This window comes from Phoenix dactylifera, chromosome 18, assembly GCF_051530095.1.
Source record: "Phoenix dactylifera cultivar Ajwa chromosome 18, Ajwa_hap1_PhDact_Kaust_v1.1, whole genome shotgun sequence".
Classification (NCBI taxonomy): Eukaryota; Viridiplantae; Streptophyta; class Magnoliopsida; order Arecales; family Arecaceae; genus Phoenix; species Phoenix dactylifera.
Window position 1 is genome coordinate 11,639,459 of NC_143207.1, and position 21,878 is coordinate 11,661,336.

Consider the following 21,878-nt stretch of genomic DNA (forward strand, 5'->3'; position numbering starts at 1 on the left):
ACAGAAAATGTACATAGAGGAGGTGCTGAAGAGGTTCAGCATGGAAAACTCCAAGAGAGGTCTCTTACCCCTAAGACATGGAATTCATCTCTCCAAGAAGATGTGCCCCAACACATCTGAAGAGATTCAACGCATGAGCAAGATTCCCTATGCATCGGCAATAGGAAGCCTCATGTATGCCATGCTGTGTACACGACCTGATATAGCTCTTACTGTGAGTGTCACAAGCAGATATCAGTCGGATCCAGGCAAGAAGCACTGGATAGCTGTGAAGAACAGTCTTAAGTACTTGAGAAAAACTAAGGACATGTTCTTGGTCTTTGGGAGAAGATCAGAGTTGAAGGTAGAAGGATGCACACATATTGATGATAGAAAGTCTACATCAGAATATGTGCAATTGTGGTTCAGTAAATTGGAAGAGTTCCAAACAACCGATCATTATAGATTCTACCTTAGAAGCTGAATGTTAAGCCGTATCTAAGGGTGCAGTGGAAACCTTCTGATTAAAAGTTAATTGCAGAGTTGGGTGTAATGTCATTAGATGCCATAACACTTTACTGCGATAACATTGGCACCATAGCACTAGCTATGGAGCCATGGTCTCATCAGAAGTCCAAGCACATAGAGCGGCGCTTCCATTTCATACGCGACTATGATGTAGAGGTGCAGAGAGTAGACTCCGCGGATAACGTGGCAGACCCGTTCACTAAGCAGCTGAGTCAGCAAAAGACTGAAGCCCACCTTGAGAAGATGGGCCTAAGATATATGACCAATTGGCTTTAGTGCAAGTGGGAGATTGTTAGATGTATGCCCTAGAAGCCAATTTGGCTGACACATTGTTGATTCTAGGGACATAATTTTGTACTTGACTATTTATTATTGAATAAATAAAAGGCATCTTTTCATTCATATTATTTATGTGTCTATGAATCGTCCAAGGAATTAATAAGATGATGATACATATTCTCAAGAGTTGAGAATTTAAGGCATGTATCATTGGTGATTAATTTCTAAATGCTCCTGATCAATGGATCATCACGAGGACGGTGATCGATCCGATCAGTGCACAGATCACTTTCCTTCTGGATGGATGAGACTTGAGTCCACAGTGTAGGGACACTGAAGTGATAGTGCAGGTGCTTGTTAGAGAACAAGGGTACTGAGCGTGACCAAGACAAGAAGTCACTTGGATGTCTATCCACTCGTCAGTGACTTGCTTGATGTTGCAGTAGTGTGACTGGTCCTTTGACCTGCGGTGCTTCGGCTACTCACAGTGAGGTTATTGTAGTTTGACTGCACACATACATGGTCTCTAGCCATATGGGTCCATGCAGTGTAGATTGGCTGCAGTAAGTTCACTGTAGGAGTAGGGTATGCACCTATAAGGAATCTATCGACCTTGATAGAAGAGGAGTGATCCTATGTGATTTGTTAGACTGAGTTCTAAGACCTTGGCCAGGGCAGTAATATAAAGTGGAAAAAGAGTTTTCCATTAGCGAACTCAAGTCGAATAAATCTTGACATATGACAGACGATGGGGTTTGACGAGTTGTCCATGACCTCCGCCCTGTAGGGATCCACGATAGTAGGACTGTATCACACGTTAACTGCACCTAGAGGTTCATCATTCCATTCTGCTGGGTAGCCACTACATGCTGCTAGGTGTCACTGGTGGATGGTGGGACTCATAGGGATTATCTTGATGATCAATAAACCCTAATGAGTTGAGTTGGAATCGTTCCAACCCATTGAAAGGAGTTTTCAATGATATTGAGATAGAGATCATAATATATCTCACTACCAGTCAGAATAGAACCTATGGGGTCACACACACTAGAAGTATTGACCGATCCGATGGTTGAAATCGTGATTAGGAATCACAAGTAATCAATTTGATTGATAAGAAGTTGAAGAAGGAACAAAGGGAATTCATTAATTAGACTTGAAACAAGAGTCCTACTTCGAGTAGGATACCTAGAGTCCTAATTGGATTAGGACTGGAAATCCTAGTTGGAGTAGGACTGGGATTCCTACTTGGAATAGGATTCCTACAATCCTAATGAGATTAGGAATTTTGAATTAAAATTGGATTCCTACTTGGAGTAGGATTCCTAGAAATCCTAATTGGATTAGGACTTTGGATTCAAATAGAGTCCTAATTGGATTAGGACTAAAATTAAATACATCCTAATTGGATTAGGATTCCTTAAGTCTAAATTAATTATTAATCTAATGAATCAACATGACTCCTAATTGGATTAGGATTGAAGAGTTCAATTGAGTCATGGTTCATTCAAGTCCTAATTGGATTAGGACTAGCCTAGATTGGATCCAAATTGGTTCACCCTTGGGCTAAGCCTAATTGGATTAAGGCTAAACCACATTAGGGCCTCCCAATCCTCATTAGATGAGGATTAGGGCAACATGAGAGGGAGGGGCTCACGCCCCTCCTCCTTGGATCTCTTGGTGCGGCAACAAGAGGGGCCGGCGCACCTCTTGGTAATACATCAAGGGCTCCTAACTTGTAGGAGCCCTAGATGTTATAAAAGGAGGACTCTTGGGGGCTGACCTAATGAATATAGGAATCTCCCTCCTCTCCATCACGTGGCCACCCTCTCCCTCCCTTGGTTCAGCCGCCAGCAAGAAGAAGGGAAAAAGAAGCCATGGCGCCCTCCTCTTCCTCCTTTCCTCCTTCCAACGCAGGGAAAAGAAAGTAGGCTGCAGGGGCCTTGCTTCTTCCTCTTCTTCTTCCTTCTTCTTCCTCCTCTCAAGTACATTCATGAGTTGAAAGAAAGAGAGGAGATCAGCCATCAAAAGTTATCTCTGCAAGGGAGCTAGCACCCCGGTGAGATAGAAAGCTTGGATCGGATCCTGCTTCGTGTGGATACCCGTAGAGGCCGGACGTTTGAACGGCTTCAAGCGAACCCTCTTCCAAAAACCACGAATTCAGATTTGCGGTGATCATCTACCCGCGCAAGGTGAAGATCTGATCTTCCTAATAGTTTTAAAAGTTTTAATTCTTACCTAATTACGAAAGGTCTCGAAACAACGTTCATGCGATGAACGTAGATCCCGTGCATGCCGATTCCGCTGCCATCTGAAAAATTTTTGAAATATCAGCGGCGTGGGCGGGTTCCCAACAGAGACTACTTCTAAGTATTGTCAACCGGGTCTTGTTTCCTAAAACCGGTCGCTTCGATTTTGTTTCGGAGCGAGATTTAGTTATCATGCACCATATCCTACTAGGGATTCCTCTAAACCTCCCTAGACTTATGTTGAACTACATTGCTCTATGTCTTAGGTATTCTAGGTTTAGTATACCCTATGGCATGATTTTTACCCTACTGTTCAAACACTTCAAAGTTCCCATTCCAGAAAATGAGCCTGCAAAATCCTTGAGAAACACTGATTATTATAATGAGGGCACAATGCGAAGAATGGAGTTTCAAAAGGTAGATGGGTCTTGGGTCAAGGTACCAAAAAAAAAAGCTCAAACCCTAGAGCCTGAGATCCCACATCAGGAGTCTGACCACCACTCTCCTCCACCTAGTCACATGGACTTCCCTGATATACCCTCCAGCTCAGCTGGACCTTCCACATCCATGCCACCACCTCCTCCAGCCAGTGGGCCCTTCTCCTTATCAGATGAACAGATGCGCACCTTAGCATCTGTAATTTGCCAGCAGATGAGGGAGGAGATGAGATCGATGATCTCTACAGAGTTGGCCCCCATCAGAGCGTCACATGAAGGGCTTCTACAAGAGTTGAAGGAAATCAGAACTCAGATAGAAGCTACAGGGCAAGAACTAGTTAGTGTGAATGCCACCCAAAGCTTCAGATCAATTGAGCTACAAGCTGACTTGAGGACCATTTCAAATAGCCTTCAAGAGTTGACAAGCCCTGGAGGAAATGTGGGCACTTTGGTTGCCCAACTTAGAGGAAGAATTGAAAGGGCAACCATAGAATTTGAAGCACTTGTGGCAGCCTTTCATCAGTCTCAAGGAGAGCAGTTCAGAACATTGCTAGATTCAATTAATGCATTTATAGATGCAGCTGCTAGGATTTATGAGCAGCGTCGCAGATGAGGGACACCATATAGACATCTAGGGATCTTCTTTTTGTAAACTCTAGGTTATTTTGAAACACTCTTGTTGCCCAGATAGACAACCCAAGAGGGGGGGGGGGTGAATTGGGTTTTTAAATTAATTTGACTAATTAAATCTTTGTGGATGATTAATTAAAAACTATAGCAATTTATTTAATTAAAGCTTGTGCTGTGAGTAATGTGCGGGGAAGAAGATGAGAGACAATGCACTACAAACACAAAGTTTTATAGTGGTTCGGAGCTAACCCTTGCTCCTACGTCCACTTCCCAAGTCTCACTTGGGAATTTCACTATAACCCCCTTGGATTACAGCCGGTTGTTTTGCAAGCTCACAACCAAACTTGTTGTTTTACGAGCTCACAACGAACTCGGTCGGTTTTCCCAGGCTCACCGACTAGAACCAACCCCGATTGTTTTCCCGGGCTCACAATCAAACCCTTACACACGTTGGTTTTAACTTGGCTTACCAACCAACCTTAAACCCCTTGATTCAATCCCCCGATTGAATCAAGTAAATACAAGAGATAGAAGAAAACAGAAAATAGCTTCTCAAAAAGCAGATATAGAACGATATAAACAGAGAGGAGTTTAGAAGCCCTCAAACGCTTTTAAGCTGAAGTAGAGGAATGGCTTCTGGAACTCCGGTCCCCTCTTGAGAGAGTGGTCGACTTGAATGCAGGAGGAGGAAGCTTTGATTGTTGGGAAGAAGTTGTTGAAGCAGTAAATGCAGATCTCCCCTTTTTCGTTTTAGAGCACTTGGAGAGCTTGAAAACTTGAATGCTTGGAGTGGAATGTCTATTCTCTACCTTGCTACAGTCTTCTGTGGCTATTTAAGCCAACCCCCACGGAAACTAGCCGTTACTATGCTTTTTCTGGCCGTTCTGCACACTCTGCGCAGCCTGACAATGTGACCGTTGGTGGGTTGGAGTCGACTCGCGCGATCAGGAGTCGACTCGGCTGTAGCAGGAGTCGACTCGAGCTTTTCCGGAGTCGACTCGGCAACTGTTCCAAGTTTGAATTAAAGTTGCCGTCTTGACTGGGAGTCGACTCGTCTTGACCCGGAGTCGACTCGCCAACTTCTGGCGCTGACCTGGCAATTTTGGAGTCGGCTCATCCTCTGTAGTCCGTGGATACAAATTTGAATTTTGTCCTCTCGAGTCGACTCGACTGTCCTGGGAGTCGACTCGAATCTCAGAGCCCGAACTTCCGATTCTCTGTCTTTTGGCTCATCCAGTCTTGGAGTCGACTCGAACTTCCTTGGAGTCGACTCGGCTCTCAGTTTCCGAAAGTTGGTCTTCTGCCTTTTGACGTGAAGCTTGTCTTGGAGTCGACTCGAGCTGTCTGGGAGTCGACTCGAATCTCAGAGGCAGTAACATGGTCTTCTGTCTGTCGATGGTCGCACAGTCTCGGAGTCGACTCGCGTATTGCGGGAGTCGACTCGAATCTCAGAGTCCATAAAATGCTCTCTGACTTTTTCTTTGTGTACCGCTGAGAGTCGACTCTCACCTTCTTTGGAGTCGACCTGCCAACCATTGGAGTCGACTCGCGTTCCACTGGAGTCGACTCGAATCTCAGACTCGAAAACTGCTCTCTGACTTTTCTGCCAGTGACTGCTTGGAGTCGACTCTTACCTCCTGGAGTCGACTCGGTGAACATTGGAGTCGACTCGCGCACTTTAGGAGTCGACTCGTTGACAGGTTCTGAGATGAAGCTTTCTGTTCTTCTTTCTGTTCTCAGTCGGAGTCGACTCGTACTGATCTGGAGTCGACTCGAGCTCGTGCCAGTGAACTTGATACGCTTGGAGTCGACTCGTGATACTCGGGAGTCGACTCGAGTCTCAGACATTGGTTCATGCAGACTTCTTAACTTATCCAAAATACTATGAACCAAGTCTTGAGACACTTGGACAGGATTTTCACTGAAGCACTCAATTGAATTCATTAGTAATCACAAGATATACTCAAATGCTTTGTGCTCATCAAAATCAAACGGGGTTTTAATCAATCACTCCACAATCTCCCCCTTTTTGATGGTGACAAAACTTTGAGTATATGTAAAATGAATTGCTCAATAAATAATGAAATAAAATCCATAAATGAATTCAAATGTCTGAAAATTTAATTTATCCAAGTTTGAAAGGAGTGAAACATTAAATTTCGGAGTTAAAGCTCCCCCTTTCATTTGGAATTATATAAGCCTTCATATTATGCAATCAATTGTTTGGCTTATATGTCATTAATGATTTATCTTCATTAAAATTCAGATTCTCCCCCTCAACATATGCATTCAACTATGTTTTGATTTTCTGAATTTCCTTTTAATGCTTTGAAGTTTTTGAGCTGAATTTTATCTTTTTAGAGGGAAAATCTGTCAATTTGTTCTTGAGTAGGATTCAGCTAATCTCCGAATATCCCTTGAATAGATTCTGGAGATTACTCCATTAGGAGCCCCAAAAGAGAGATAATGAGCCTCGAGGTACCGAATCCACTTAGAACAAATTTGTGTGTGTTTTTATCGTTTTATTTATTTCCATTGATTTCTTTTACATATTTTTCAATATTTCTCCCCTTTTACATATTTTATACATATTTCTCCCCCTTTTTGTCATCATATCAAAAAGGAGGTAATCACACACAATCAATGGCACAATCAATCATCAAATGGCACATAATTGAAGATAAGATGTCTACTCATTGTATTGATATGAATGTGAGTACATTTGAGCATACAATAAGTAAAGTAAAACAAGACAAAACACAAAAAAAAATCTATGGCCTCCTCGAGGATGAGGCTCCCCCTCTCGAGGATGCGGCTCCCCCTCTCGAGGATGCATCTCCTCCTCTGGAGGATGTGGCTCCTCCTCTCGAGGATGTGGCACCTCCTCTCGAGGATGCATCTCCTTCTCTCAATCGGCTCCGCTCCATGAGGAGGGTGACTGCATCTGTCACATGTCCAAGCTGTGTGATGATAGACGTGGTGGCTCTGCTGTGCATAGTGGAGAGCTCAGTCACCGACGTCTGAACCCCAGTCACCGATGTCTGAAGCGCGTCCAGCTTGTCGATGAGTATATTCGACAAGCGCTCGGCCCCCTCGGTGGTGGTGTGCATGTCACGACCTATGTCCGCTCGCATCTGTCGAGTGGTGCTTGTGACTTCGCTCATGCTGTGGAACTGGGCCTGCACCAGGGTCCTAATGTTGTAGATCTCCTGCCGCACCTCAGCCGTCATGTCTGTCACGGCTGTCAGGGATGGAACCAGGGCAGAGAAAGTGGGGGCAGAAGAGGGAGCAGGCACCGAGCCTCTGAGCTCCCGAAGCAGCTCATCCTTCAGATCTCCGACGATCTGCTGCCGCAGCTCCCGGAGCTGCTCTGGATCAATACGGACCTCCATAGATGGTGGAGCTGAGGAGGAAGGTCCGGCAGAGGTGGTAGGAGCAGGAGGAGTGGATGGAAGGTCTGGATGGTCTGGAAAGTCTGGGTAGTCTGAATCTGGCTCAGGACTGGGTGATGGTCTGGTGGTCTGAGCAGTGAGAGTGGACTTCCTAACCCAGATCCCTTCTCTCTTTCGAAATCCCATCCTGTGCATGGTCCCCGTACCCAAGCGATCTGTCCATCGCAGTGCACGAGAGGGTTCCCTCTCAGAAATGGGAATCTCGTACTGCCTAAAGAGAAGAGTAAAAATCATGCCGTATGGGAGGGTGAGCCTAGGTCTATCTAGGGGCTCACACATATACCTATAAATGAGCTTGGGGAAGTTGATCGGGGTGTCCTGAAGGATATAAGACATAATAGCTAAGTCCCTCTCATTCACAAAATCAAATCTCCCTGTCTTAGGGAAGATGGACCTGGACAAAATGCTCAAAAGGATTCTCACTTCAATAGGAAGTGAGCTAGCAGATACCTCATCTAGGGGGGACTGAGGTGGATGCCCTAAGACGACCGTAAGGGCCGCAACTCTATCCTCAGGGTGTGCGGGAGCCACCCCTACTAGGGGAAGGTGGAGGATATGGGCAATGAGGTCCTCTGTGACACGCAACGGGACACCTAGTACCGTGCCCTCGATACCTCCATCTCCCCGATGGACGGTACTGTAAAATTCTTGAACTAGGCCAGGATAGGTGGGAAGGTCCAAGGTGAGGAAGTACTCTAGGCCCTGGGCTCTAAGTCTATCTCCTATGGTGAACCCTTCCCGGGCGAGATAGTCGAAATTGACAAACCTCCTGGAGGTGACGGCCTTCCCGGCCAACGGCCTAACAAGAACCACCCTAGGCGGGGAACGATCCGGAGGTGGTTGCCTCGCGGGATCGTGCCGCGCCTTGGAGCGCCGCTCGGGACCGGCCTCGGGACGGGACCTCTTCCTAACGACGGCCTTACGAGGCATCTTGACCTAAACGGGAAGAAAAATACCTAGAGGACGGTGAAGGACCGACAGAGGAAGCTCGTGACGTACCGGAAATGACCTAGGAACGGACGGAAACTCAATGTCCGGCGAAGAATCGACGGAAAAAAGGCTTGGAGACGATCGGAGATGACCTAGGAGTCGGCTCTAGGGCTTTTTGAACAGTGGCGGCTTGAGGAAAAGTGTTTGCGAAACGACAAACCTAGGGTTAAGTAGTCGGATCCCGACTGCGAGTCGACTCCCCTGAGTCGCGAGTCGACTCGATCTCGAGTCGACTCCAGAAAATGCGCGAGTCGACTCTCCTTATGCGCATGTAGACTTCGAGTCGACTCCCGACAATGTGCGAGTCGACTCCCCCTTAGGAGCCGGCTCTGAAACTTACTCGAGTCGTCTCTAACCTTGGCACGCACCTAAAAACCATGCCATAACCGTGCTAAATGAGGAAAAATTACCTAATTAGGATCTGATTTGATGATCATTGAATAGAAACTCTATTTTAACCATATTCTAATCATCAAAATCAATTAATCTAGTGGAAACTCCCACTAGGATGGATCAATCACTCCTAATCCCCTTCTAAGCACACTAAACCTCTCTTCACTTAGAGGTTTTGTAAAAATGTCTGCTAATTGATTATCGGTACACACAAAATGAAGTGACACATCACCATTCAATACATGATCTCTTATGAAGTGATGTCTTATCTCAATGTGTTTAGTTCTTGAGTGTTGAATTGGATTTTTAGTGAGATTTATGGCACTTGTGTTATCACAATTAATGGGGATTTTATCTTGTTTAATGCCATAATCTTCTAATTGTTGTTTAATCCATAAGATTTGAGCACAACAACCCCCGGCTGCAACATATTCAGCTTCTGCAGTGGATAATGCAACCGAGTTTTGTTTCTTGCTAAACCATGAGATTAGGTTTTCTCCTAGAAATTGACAAGACCCACTGGTACTTTTTCTATCAAGTTTACATCCAGCGAAGTCTGAATCTGTGTACCCTATTAAGTTTAGGCTAGATTCTTTAGAGTACCACAGCCCTATGTTCTTAGTTCCTATTAAGTATTTAAAGATTCTCTTAACTGCAGCTAGGTGTGATTCTTTGGGATTAGCCTGATATCTAGCACACATGCACACACTAAACATAATATCAGGTCTACTTGCAGTAAGATACAGTAAAGAACCTATCATACCTCTATAAAGTTTTTGATCTACAGATTTACCTGATTCATCTTGGTCTAACTTACATGATGAGCTCATGGGGGTGCTGATTGATTTGTTTCCCTCCATATCGAACTTCTTGAGCATCTCCTTGATATATTTAGCTTGATTGATGAAGATGCCTCCCTCAGATTGTTTGATTTGAAGCCCGAGGAAGTAGTTCAGCTCTCCCATCATGCTCATCTCAAACTCACTCTGCATCAAATCAGCAAACTCTTTGCAGAGGCGATTGTTAGTAGCACCGAAAATGATATCATCAACATAAATCTGTACTAATAACATATCCTTATTTTTCTTTTTCAGAAATAACGTTGTATCTACATTTCCCTTAGAGAATTCATGTTCTAATAGGAATTTACTAAGTCTCTCATACCATGCTCTAGGTGCTTGTTTTAGTCCATAAAGTGCTTTGTTCAGTTTATACACATGATTGGGGTATTGATGATTTTCAAAACCAGGAGGTTGTTCTACATACACCTCCTCATTAATAAACCCATTTAGAAAAGCACTTTTTACATCCATTTGATATAGCTTGAAGTCCTTAGAGCATGCATATGCTAATAATAGTCTAATAGCCTCAAGTCTAGCTACGGGAGCAAAGGTTTCATCAAAGTCTATACCTTCTTCTTGATTGCATTTATCCAATTTACATCATTTTCGGCTTCTTCTATATGTTTGGGCTCAAAGTGTGAAACAAAAGCTAGATGGTTATTCAAATTTCTAAGGGATGCTCTAGTCCTAACGGGTTGAGATGGATCATCTAGAATTAGTTCCTTAGGATGCCCATGAGCATACCTCCAAGCTTTTGTTAACCCATGATCCACAATAGGCTCTTGGTTTGATGATTCTCCTTCAATCAACTTTTGATTATCATCTTGTAATCCCATCTCATCTATCTTTTCTTCAAGCATTTCAATATCATCATCAAAATTAACCTTCTTACTAGATGAGATGTCACTAGAGTCATCAAAAACAACATGTATAGATTCTTCTATAACTAGGGTTCTTTTATTAAAGATTCTATAGGCTTTACTAGTTGTAGAATAACCTAGGAATATTCCTTCATCAGATTTAGGATCAAATTTTCCTAGATTATCTTTTCCATTATTATGTACAAAACACCTACATCCAAAAACATGAAAATAGTTAACTTTTGGTTTTCTGTTTTTCCACAGTTCATAAGGTGTTTTCTTTATAATGGGTCTTAATAAAACTCTATTTAATATTTGGCAAGAAGTATTAATGGCTTCTCCCCAAAAGTACTTAGGGAGGTTACTTTCACATAACATCGTTCTAGCCATTTCCTCTAGAGTTCTATTCTTCCTTTCCACAACTCCATTTTGTTGTGGTGTCCTAGGTGCAGAAAAATTATGGGTTATCCCCTTTTTACTACAAAATTCGTCAAACAATTGATTTTCGAATTCGGTACCATGGTCACTTCTAATGGCTATGACTGAAGATTCTCTAGCATTTGTTACTTCCTTATGGAACTTTTTAAACATAGAAAATGCTTGGTCCTTATGTGCTAAGAACATGACCCATGTGTACCTAGAGTAATCATCTACTATAACTAGACCATATTTATTTCCACCTAGGCTTGTTGTTCTAGTTGGACCAAATAAGTCCATATGTAATAGTTCTAGTGGCCTAGAGGTAGAGACACATTTTATAGATTTAAATGAGTTCCTAGATTGTTTGCCAAATTGACATGCTTCACAAATTTTGTTCTTTTCAAATTTTAATTTTGGCAAACCTATCACGGAATCTCTTTTAACAAGTTTAGTTATTGTGTCCATGCTTGCATGACCTAACTTGCGGTGCCATAACCAACTAGCATCATTATCTTTAGTTTCATTAACAACTAAACATTGGTTATGTTTTGCAAGATCTTCTAGGTCTACCACATATACATTTCCACGTCTAATCCCTTTAAATACTAAACTATTATCATTAGGATTTGTTATAATACATAGTGATGGTTTAAACATAACATCATATCCTTTATCACATAATTGACTAATGCTTAACAAGTTATGCTTAAGACCATCGACATATCTAACATTATCTATAAAAGTAGAAGGGGTGATTTGAACTTTACCAATACCAATGATGTGACCTTGGTTGTTGTCCCCAAACGTCACAGCACCTCCCTTCTTAGCTTCAAGGGTGAAAAATTGGTCTTTATCACCCGTCATGTGCCTTGAGCAGCCACTATCCAAATACCAGCAGTTCTTGTTGACCTTGGCTGCAAGACACTCCTACACAAGCAGATTATGTCATCTTAGGTACCCAAGTTTTCTTGGGTCCTTCATGGTTAGTCAAGTTGGTTCCTTTTGGAACCCATACCCTTTTAATTTTTCTTTTAGTTTTCCTTTTCCTATAGTCACATGCATTTGCTTTATGTCCTACTATTCCACAACAAAAGCAAGTTATTTTTTTAACTTTAGTTTCTCCAGCTTTAACAAAGAAATTACTAAGAAGTTTTTGTTTATTTCTTGGTTTATATCCTAAACCCGCTTTATTAAATACGGCTCGTTGATTATTAAGTATCATGTTTAACTTTTCAGAACTATACGTGAATTTTTCAACTAAGGGTTTGTATTTGTTTAGTTCTTTAGTTAATGTTTGATTTTCGGCTTTTAGATCATTTAGTTCTTTTGTTAGATCCTTGTTTAAGACTTGTTTATGGTTTTTGAGATCTGAAAGTTCCTTAGTTAGTTTTTCATTATCTTTCGTTAAGGTGTTAGTTTTCTTAATTAAGAGTTGGTTGCTTGTCTTAAGTTCTAGATTTTCTTTGGTAAGATTATCTTTATCCTTAATTAATGAATCATGCTTATGAATATAAGTTTGGTTAGTTACTTTTAGTTCTCTGTTTTTAACATTTATATTCTTATACTCAATCATTAATTCATTGAACGCATCATAAAGTTCATCAAATGTAAAATCAAAATGCGTATCGGAAATTACCTCGTTTTCGTTGGCCATGAAGCAGAAATTGGCCTTCTCTTCTTGTTCTTCATCCGATGATGAAGATGATGCGTCGGAGTCCGATAGGGTGGTGACAAGGGCTTTCTTCTTCTTCTTGTACTTGCTGCCCTTCTTTAGCAAGGGACACTCAGCTCGGATGTGTCCCGGCTTTTTGCACTCATAGCACCCGATCCCCTCACTTTCTCTTTCCTTACCTTTGTCCTTGCGGTAGGAATTTGAGGTGCCTCTCCTTTGATGATAGGACTTCTTGTGGTTGATGAATCTCTTGAACTTTCGCACAAGAAGTGCCTCACCACCATCTTCCTCATCTTCTTCTTCTTTACTGCTGCTACTACAGGATAAATCTTTGTTAGATGAAGTAGATTTTAAAGCTATTACCTTTTTCTTATGGGAGGACTCTTCCTCGTTGTGTTGTTTCATGGTGAGCTCGTGCGTCATAAGGGATCCAAGGAGCTCCTCAAGTGGTAACTTGTTCAAGTCCTTGGCTTCTTGAATTGCCGTCACTTTAGCTTCCCACGACCTTGGTAGACACCGAAGGATTTTCCTGACAAGTTCACTGTTAGTATAGTTCTTGCCAAGGCTTTTTAGGCCATTGACAATATCAGTAAATCTAGTGAACATGCATGTGATTGTTTCATTTGAATCCATTTTAAATAGTTCATATTTATGAACTAAGATGTTTATTTTGGATTCCTTGACTTGATTCGTGCCCTCATGGGTCACTTCAAGTCTGTCCCAAATTTCCTTTGCTGAATTACAAGTTGAAATCCTATTGAATTCATTTCGGTCCAAGGCACAATAAAACACATTCATAGCTTTAGAGTTCAATTGTGCCTTCCTCATGTCATGTTCATCCCAATCCATTTCTAGTTTGGGTACCTTAACACCATCTATGTAAATGGATGGGATGTATGGCCCATTTACTACAATGGACCACATCTCATAGTCTTGGGCTTGGATGAATATTCTCATCCTAGCCTTCCAGTATGAGTAGTCAGATCCATTGAAGAAAGGGAGTCTTTGGGTGGACTGACCCTCAATGTGAGAAGATCCAAATGGGGTTGTTATTTTGATCTTTTAACTCTTGAGTGGAAGAGTTTTTGGCTCTGATACCACTTGTTGCCCAGATAGACAACCCAAGAGGGGGGGGGTGAATTGGGTTTTTAAATTAATTTGACTAATTAAATCTTTGTGGATGATTAATTAAAAACTATAGCAATTTATTTAATTAAAGCTAGTGCTGTGAGTAATGTGCGGGAAAGAAGATGAGAGACAATGCACTACAAACACAAAGTTTTATAGTGGTTCGGAGCTAACCCTTACTCCTACGTCCACTCCCCAAGTCTCACTTGGGAATTTCACTATAACCCCCTTGGATTACAGCCGGTTGTTTTGCAAGCTCACAACCAAACTTGTTGTTTTACGAGCTCACAACGAACTCGGTCGGTTTTTCCAGGCTCACCGACTAGAACCAACCCCGATTGTTTTCCCGGGCTCACAATCAAACCCTTACACACGTTGGTTTTAACTTGGCTTACCAACCAACCTTAAACCCCTTGATTCAATCCCCCGATTGAATCAAGTAAATACAAGAGATAGAAGAAAACAGAAAATAGCTTCTCAAAAAGCAGATATAGAACGATATAAACAGAGAGGAGTTTAGAAGCCCTCAAACGCTTTTAAGCTGAAGTAGAGGAATGGCTTCTGGAACTCCGGTCTCCTCTTGAGAGAGTGGTCGACTTGAATGCAGGAGGAGGAAGCTTTGATTGTTGGGAAGAAGTTGTTGAAGCAGTAAATGCAGATCTCCCCTTTTTCGTTTTAGAGCACTTGGAGAGCTTGAAAACTTGAATGCTTGGAGTGGAATGTCTATTCTCTACCTTGCTACAGTCTTCTGTGGCTATTTAAGCTAACCCCCATGGAAACTAGCCGTTACTATGCTTTTTCTGGCCGTTCTGCACACTCTGCGCAGCCTGACAATGTGACCGTTGGTGGGTTGGAGTCGACTCGCGCGATCAGGAGTCGACTCGGCTGTAGCAGGAGTCGACTCGAGCTTTTCCGGAGTCGACTCGGCAACTGTTCCAAGTTTGAATTAAAGTTGCCGTCTTGACTGGGAGTCGACTCGTCTTGACCCGGAGTCGACTCGCCAACTTCTGGCGCTGACCTGGCAATTTTGGAGTCGGCTCATCCTCTGTAGTCCGTGGATACAAATTTGAATTTTGTCCTCTCGAGTCGACTCGACTGTCCTGGGAGTCGACTCGAATCTCAGAGCCCGAACTCCCGATTCTCTGTCTTTTGGCTCATCCAGTCTTGGAGTCGACTCGAACTTCCTTGGAGTCGACTCGGCTCTCAGTTTCCGAAAGTTGGTCTTCTGCCTTTTGACATGAAGCTTGTCTTGGAGTCGACTCGAGCTGTCTGGGAGTCGACTCGAATCTCAGAGGCAGTAACATGGTCTTCTGTCTGTCGATGGTCGCACAGTCTCGGAGTCGACTCGCGTATTGCGGGAGTCGACTCGAATCTCAGAGTCCATAAAATGCTCTCTGACTTTTTCTTTGTGTACCGCTGAGAGTCGACTCTCACCTTCTTTGGAGTCGACCTGCCAACCATTGGAGTCGACTCGCGTTCCACTGGAGTCGACTCGAATCTCAGACTCGAAAACTGCTCTCTGACTTTTCTGCCAGTGACTGCTTGGAGTCGACTCTTACCTCCTGGAGTCGACTCGGTGAACATTGGAGTCGACTCGCGCACTTCAGGAGTCGACTCGTTGACAGGTTCTGAGATGAAGCTTTCTGTTCTTCTTTCTGTTCTCAGTCGGAGTCGACTCGTACTGATCTGGAGTCGACTCGAGCTCGTGCCAGTGAACTTGATACGCTTGGAGTCGACTCGTGATACTCGGGAGTCGACTCGAGTCTCAGACATTGGTTCATGCAGACTTCTTAATTTATCCAAAATACTATGAACCAAGTCTTGAGACACTTGGACAGAATTTTCACTGAAGCACTCAATTGAATTCATTAGTAATCACAAGATATACTCAAATGCTTTGTGCTCATCAAAATCAAACGGGGTTTTAATCAATCACTCCACAACTCTTGTATTAGAAATCAATACTTGTAATGATTTCTTCTTTTAACTTTGTACTGACTTCAAAGATTTACAATGATACATGAATACTATTTCTTTTGAAACTTTGTGTACATTGCTAACTCTGTGTATGTGATTCTGTGATTGTGTATGTGATTTTGTGATGTGCCATAAAAATCTCATAAAATACCTTGAGTATTCAAATTTGATACAACTTATCAAAGCATATGAAACAGGGGGAGCACATCTTGTGAAAACTATGTTAAACAAAAAGAGGAGTCTGAAATGAATTCCAAAACAAAGGGGGAGTGATATGAATGACTGAATTCATTAATAGCAGTAACTTGGACAGGGGGAGCACAACTTGAATATCCTTGAGTGGCTCATGGAAATATGCTGAAATCTACTAGGAAGTATGCTTTAAGTACCAAGGATAATTTGTCCCCCTCATTGTTGATGACAAAAAGGGGGAGTAGAACCAATATAGATATTGGATAACATTGGAATGCAAAATTCATGGGAAAATAGAGTAAATATATATATATATATATGAAGTATATGGAGTAGAACTTAAATATGAAATGCAAAAAGGGGGAGTAGAACCAATATGGATATTGGATACATTGGAATGCAAAACTTATGGGAAAATAGAGTAGATATATATATATATATGGAGTAGAACCTAAATATGGAATGCAAAATTTACAACCATACTTAAAAGTTGAATAGATAAAATTGAAGAATATTGGATTTAAGATAATTGCCTTTCTGAAAAAGAAAGGGGGAGTCAAAAAGTACTTAGCTTTCAATTGTCTTTAGCATCAATATTTCATTTTAACTTGGTAAAAATTCAGTTGGTATGCTAAAATTGCTTAAGAGCTGTTAAGATCAATCTTATGCATAAGGATAGAACTGAAAATTGACTATTTTGAATTATGCACACTGTATCTAGCTCTAATCAAAACATTATACTTGTACATTTGATCAAATACTGTGTATATGTTAAATTTTGAATTTTGCATATACTAAGTGTTTTGTCATCATCAAAAAGGGGGAGATTGTTGACCCCCTAATGGATTTTGATGAATACAAAACACTAGAGTATAATTCCTATTTATCTTTACAATTTAATTGAGGAATTCATGTGATTAATTATGAATATTGTTAAGAAATGTCTAGGCAAGTTTCCATAATTTTTATGGATTTATTGAAGAATTTTTGAGATGAAGAAAACAGATCAGGGACAGCCGAGACGTCTCCGGGTTGTCTCAGAGACGTCTCTGGCACAAACAGGAAGAACTGGCATGTCGGGAGACGTCCCCGGCACCTGGCGAGGCGTCTCGCAGGGTCGGAGTCGACTCTCTCAGTAGCGGAGTCGACTCTCTCAGTGGCGGCAGAAAGGCAGATTTCAAGTGATACGCGCGAGCCGTCCCCACAGTACGCGGAGTCGTCCCCGCAAGTAAAAAGCAGATTTCCTGAGTCGTCCCCACGGTAGCGGAGTCGGCTCTCTCAGAGTTTTCCAGAGGATATCTTTTTCGGTGACAAAGCAGCGGAGACGTCCCCTGAAAGAGCGGAGTCGACTCTCTCAGGGAATTCCAGAAGACATGTTTTTTGAAAATATAACAGCGGAGTCGTCCCCAAAACAGCGGAGTCGTCCCCATGCAAAAGTGCAAACAAGCCGAGACGTCCCCGTAAAGTGCAGAGACGACCCTCTTAGCAAAACAAAAAAACAAGGATTCAAACGGTACAATTCCAGAGTCGTCCCCGTAAAGCGCCGAGTCGACCCCAAACAACGTCAAAAGTAAAATCTTGTAGGCGAGACGTCTCGCGTTGAAGCGGAGACGTCTCTGGAGCGCCTGGGACGCGACTGACAACTTTTTCAGGTTTGGTTTGAATTTCAAATCCCTTTTACTTTATCTCTAACGGCTATATTTGCTTTTTGGGCTATAAAAGGGACCTCTTAAGTGCTTCTCAAGAACTTCTCACCAACCCCAAGCTAGATCATTCAAGAGAGAAGCAAGAGAGAGAGGTTCAAGGGAGTTAGTACATTCAATTGAAGAAATCAAGTGCTTTCAAGCTTTCCAAGTGATTTCAAGCTCAACTACTCTCCTCCGCTCGGAATTCAAAGCTCACACTCAAGCCTACGCGATCCACATCGGAAGAATCATCATTTTCCACGCTTCCAACGGCAAAAGGATTCTTCCGGGTTTTAAAGTTTATCATTGTTATATTTGCTTATTTAGAGCTTTCAATCTTTTGTAAAACTCTTTCTTTATTGTGCTTGTTCCAGTCAAGGGACTTGGAACAAGGGAAAGGCGTCCCAAGCCTAGGTGAAATTGGGGGTTATAGGGTTTGTTGTTAGCCCGGTGTAAAACAACGAGTTGGGTAGTGCACTCGCAAAACTATCGGACTGTAATCTTGGATTATAGTGAAAATTCCCAAAGGTGCTTTGGGGAGTGGATGTAGGAGCAGTGGAAGCTCCGAACCACTATAAAATCGTGTGTTTGCGATTGGTTGTTTCCATACCTCTATCCTTGCTTTAGTTCATTTATTTGTGCGTTTTATTTTTTTAAATAGTCAAAAAAGTTTAAAACACCCAATTCACCCCCCTCTTGGGTGACCATCTTTGGGCAACACATCTGATTATTTATGTTATTCTTGTCAAATCAACTCTAATTAAATAATGTATTCCTTATAATTTCAAGATAATATGAATTATAATTTATATAGTTAAAACTTTAATAGCTGATATCCATATATATTAACACATAAATATGTTCATATCTGAAATCAAATAAAACATATCTCATGCAAAACTAAATCTATTGATGCAAATCTCACGATATAAACCCAGCAATACAAACTAATCAATCAGTGTAAATTCAACTTGTCCTTGACCAAACATTAGTATGAGAAATAAATCAATCATTGTTAGTTTCCTATTTCGAAGCTCTAATATCTAAATTACTCTTAAATCTAATTTTTCTTTCCTACCTAATTCGAGATTAAATAAATAAATAAGAAATTAGGGTTCTACCTTAATTGAAGAACTAGAGTATAAAATTCTTTTGTTCTTCTTCTTGTTTGGATGACTACACCCCCATACATAACCAAGGCTAAACATAAAAGTAGATATACATAGGAAGAAAAATGAGGGTGGCTGGGTGGCGGTGGCAAGTAGTCAAATTCGGTCAGCATAATATATCCCAATTCATCTGATCAAGAAATTGGTCTCCAATCAAAGCAAATGTAACATGTCATATTTTTAGATAGCCGACAAAGGTTGGAGTGGAGGAAAGACATGGCCAGTTAGGTAGTGACATCAGACGACTCCGGTTGATCTAATCTAGGTGATCTAACTAGTCCAATTATAAACCTAGAGTCAGACTACAGTATAGATAGCTCAAGAAATATTAATGATGATGAAATGAAACTGTGCTTGGCAAGTGCTTTGGTGGGGGCTGACATGCATGCTGCATAGCTACTTAGGGCAATTGCAACCATGGTGCTCTAAGACCGTCTACGGGGTTGACCAAAGAACATGGGGAGGAACAAAAGAGGGAGAAGGATTCTCTACAGGATCCACTTAGAAGCAAACAAAAGAGAGAGGAAGAAAAGAGAGAAAGGAAAGTGGAAACTCTTTCCTTCTTTCTCAAAATAGGAAGGTTAGAGGCTGATCTAGTTGGAGGTGACACTGGTGGTCGGCTACATCATCATTGGCCTGATGTCTGGCCACTTGTGACAACCACATCGACATCAACGATTGTGTTGGTCAGCAGTGAATGAAGTCTAAATAGGAAAGGAAGAAGAAAATAAAATAGGGGAGGTTTGGTATCTCGAACTAGGGTGGAGGAGAGCCGGCATCAGTGGCAACTAGCACCTGCTAGAGGCCCAGCCTCCGACGAGGCTGCGATGGCGGCAGAAACGGCGGTAATGACAACAAGGTGGAAGAAAGAGAATAGAAAAATAATACAGTGGTCAGCCTAAAACATGAACCGGAGCCTCGCTCAACTTGAATCACTTTCCGATGATCGAAGCTCCACCATGCGGGTCAAGGAGAGTCCCATGAAGGCTTGGTCAGAGGTCCGACTAGCCATCATAAAAAATATCAAAGTAAGAAGGGGTAGATCTCAAAAATAGGGGATTTGCTACTGTTTCCAAGTTCGATGATCTCACGATGAGATCTCGGCTGACAAGGATGGCTCGATGAATGATGAGGTTAGGAGAGGTAGGAATGTGGTGGCACAACTCCGACAAGGCCCTGAGAAGAATGACACGGTGAGGAAAAATGATGGTTGAGCAAGAGCGAATCTTTTTTTTTTCTTCTTTCCGGCAACGACGAACCACTGACGCCTCAAGAGGGTAGAAGCTTGGCTTATAGGCAATGGAGGCTCCCCCCTACTTTTTTTGTTGGACCAATTTGAGCAATGGGCCAGGCCTTACACTATATCTTTTTTATTGAATATTATTTTAAAATTTTCTACCAGGTATACTTTACAGATAGGAATTTATTTTTGTATGTGAGAGAGACTAATGTAATTAAGATGCCTCACGATCCACCCAACTAAAATTATTGGCCACTTGTACTTACATTAAGAAGTAATAGGAAAAATTCTTAGGGAATTACCTTACGCATTAGGTTATGCTATAAGAAATTATAGAATAGATCCTGGTAAGCTATAAGATACTACCATAAGGCATAAGTTTGGCGTAACCTTGAATCTGCATTAAGATTTATTTAATAGAGTGTGGAAATGCCCTTACACTTTAAGTGAATCATAACCAGCAAGAGTCTTCCATGAATCATAACCTTACACTTTAAGGTACCTTATGAAGCCCTTCACCTGGAGACATTGACTAATCAGCAAGAAGCCAATTGATACTTCCACTGTATATCAGCTCTTTTCATGCCAAAATTACTAGAAGACACCAAATGGTACTTCCACCGCATTTAGACAGGTTGGAGAAAAAGAACTATCTGAGAAAATCAGAAATCTACACTGGCAAGTAAGAAGTCCAACTATTCAATCCGGCCAAAAAGGAAGGTAGGTTAGTTTTCGCCGCTCGAACACATTTCGCCACCAGCTTTTCCTTAATTTTCATTCAAGGGTAGCAATAAGGGTATAGTTGTCTGCAAGGATTGGAGAGCTTCTAATCTTCTACAGACACGAAATCATATGTAGCCTAGTTGTTTTAAATATACAAGTTGTTTAATGGACTTACGATGGGCTAGTTAAAGTAATCGACCTGAAAGTTGTTTAATGGACTTACGATGGACTTACGATGGGCATATTGATCGCTTACGAGAAAAGTAACATTTGCATAAGAAAGTAATGACAAGAAAAGAAATTTGGCGCAAAATTGCGATTTTCCAAGAGCAGGATTTCATGTTCAAACAGACGTAGTGGGGAGCCCCTTTTCTTGACATTTTTAATAATGAGTTAAAACTGCAAGAATTTCAATGTTCAGTGATGTCCAGATTCAGATTGGGCAAATGGCCTTGGTACACACATCATGTATTTGCCTCCCATACTGAAGTAGCCAGGTATCTGTATTTATTGCCAGAAAAATATGAGAGCACGTGCCAATCATAACTCCTCCTTTTCACGGATTGGAAATCTATGTACTTCCACCAATTGCCTTCAAGAATTTTAATATAAAGCCTGTGGCGTTGAAGATTTTTGCTACAAGATTCGGCTTGAAGGCAATTTGAATATAACAAATTCATAAGGTCATCTTAGTCAAGAGAGTGAATTTAATAAATAGAAGCATATTGTTTCTCCCATCTAATTTTATTTGAACGTATAATGCACGGCAGGAAAAGATTTGAGTATTATTTTGGACTCCGTGAGGGTTATATGTTTTCTTAATAAATATTACTTCAAAATGTTCCACCAGGTATTCTTTACTGCAGGGTTTATTTCTCTTTGGGAGAGATACTAATATTTGGGGAGCAGGCACATGCATCTATACTCCGTGTAAATAAAAAATGGCTACACGCATTGCAATTAAGATGCTTCCTAATCCACCTAGCTAAAATTATTGGCCATTTGTAATTATATTAAGAATATTAGGAAAAAT